Source organism: Phyllostomus discolor, chromosome 6 (assembly GCF_004126475.2).
Source record: "Phyllostomus discolor isolate MPI-MPIP mPhyDis1 chromosome 6, mPhyDis1.pri.v3, whole genome shotgun sequence".
NCBI classification, from domain to species: domain Eukaryota; kingdom Metazoa; phylum Chordata; class Mammalia; order Chiroptera; family Phyllostomidae; genus Phyllostomus; species Phyllostomus discolor.
Window position 1 is genome coordinate 153,287,758 of NC_040908.2, and position 2,120 is coordinate 153,289,877.

Consider the following 2,120-nt stretch of genomic DNA (forward strand, 5'->3'; position numbering starts at 1 on the left):
TCAGAGGGAGCCCCACAGGGGCTGGGGGGAAGGACACCCTCCCCAGGCTGTACACAGAAACGCTTGGGGAAGAACCTTCCTCAGGCCTGAGGCTGAAGTTGTTAGCATTTAAGACCTTGTCTGGACAAGCAAGTCCCTCTGGAGGGGAAGTGTCTCATAGATGGAGAGGGAGATTTGGAGAAGGAGAGAAATATGTGTCGGACACCAGGCCTTTATTTGAGAGGCTCTGCAAGAGTGTAAAGCACACACACACACACACACATTCATTTATTCTTTCAAAATACATCGCCTACACCACAGTCCCGTGCCCCGGAGATGCATCAGTGACGAGGGCAGACTGCAACCCTTGCCCTCGGGGACGTTGGTCTAGTGCAGACACTGCACGCCGACGAGGAGCTAGCTTCCAGTCCTGACCTGCAGCCCCGGCCTCCTGCTCGGTTTCCGCATCCGTAAAATGATGCTCCTCACTGCTTTACGACACACAGAGAATAAGAAGGAGCTGGACATGTAATTTGAAATAATACACACACACACACACACACACACATATATTAGCCTATTGTTTAATTTATTTTTTTCATTCTGTATTTTATTACTGCAATGCTTCGTCCTACCCTTCCCACCCACAGATCCCCCGCTCCCCCCACTCACCCCCCAGGTAGGCCTGCACGGGGCTCCAGAATTCCTTCCCACTGGACATCTTGGAGTATGTCCACTGCGTAGCCAGATGGAAACCACTGGGGGAGCTTCTTTGAGGGCCTTGGCCACGTGCTCACAGGCCATCATCTGGACAGGTGGAGGCGAACTCTTCCCAGCACAGGCATCGTGCAAGCACCCATGCACCCCTGACACAGCTCAGGGGTGGAGAGTCCACGGCACTTCTCCCACGGCACCTGTACTGTGTGGAGCTTTGGCAACAGGCTACAGTCAGCCAGACTGAACTCAATGCCTTCCAGGACCTTCCTCTGAGAGATACCCTGCTTAGCACCGGTCTCATCCACTTCTTCTGGGAGGGGGCATGTCACGTGATTGTCTGAAACATTCAGGACTTTCAGGAGCCCCTCTTCTGGATTATCACTGAGTGCTGGGTTTGAATTCCTGATGTACACAGGAAATTTAGCAAATATGTCCTGGTTGGTTGTGTCTGATTCAAGGTTCAGAGCTGCCAGTGTGGGGCACCTGGCGTGGGGGTCACATCCCTGCCTCCAAAAATTCCTGTCTTGTTGGTGCACTTGTTGGCTGTTGAGTGTACTTTGGTGCCACACAACAGAAAGGGGAGCTGTTCCCCCCCCCCCCCCCCCGCACAGCTCAGCACAGTCTTGGTTCGCCTTTTGGTGTCAACAGTGGTGATGCCGGAGAGCCAGAGCACCGTGGCTCTGGGAGAGGGGGCAGTTCCCAGTCTTGGCCCCATCATTGCCAGCCTTCACGAACAAGTCAGCCTGCGGTTGTTCTTCAGCCGTGGCTGCCATGGGCCTGTTGTTCAATTTGAATTAAAATGCAGCAAGGCCATACATGCACCAAAGAACTGAGAGCAGATACTTGTGCCCCAGTGTTCACAGCAGCGTGATTCACAACGGCCAAAAGGTGGAAGGAAGCAAGCCAAGTGTCCATCAACAGATGAATGGGGGAAAAAATGTTTATATGCACAATGGAATATTATTCAGCCAAGAAAAGGAATGAAATTCTGATAGATGCTACAACGTGGATGAACCTTGAAGACATTATGCTAAATGAAATAAGTCAAACATAAAAGGACAATTTTGTGTGATTCCTCTTCTACGAAGTTCCGAAAATAGGCAAATTCATAGAAACAGAAAGTAGAGTGAAGGTTACCAGGAGCTGAAGGGGAAGGAAGATGGGGAGTTATCGTTTAATGGGCACGGGGTTTGTTTGGGACGAAAAAATTCTGGAAATAGGTAGTGCTGATGGTTGTACAGCAAATGATCAAATTTATGTTACTGTATTTCACCACCCAAAACTCAAATATATATGTGATAATGTGATATATAATAAGACATATATAGTCTATGAAATTTCCTAAGTTTCAGGAGGAATAAGAGTACAAGGGGCATCTTTTGTTAGTCTAAACAAGCTCCTAGCAATTACACCTGAGTTTGTTA

General features: G+C 49.2%; 1 pseudogene; it reads right to left on the bottom strand.

Annotated features, from left to right (window-relative positions):
- Window positions 1–728: 728 nt before the first annotated feature.
- LOC114498995 lies at window positions 729–1,703 on the bottom strand (annotated as a pseudogene).
- Between the last annotated feature and the right edge of the window lie 417 nt (window positions 1,704–2,120).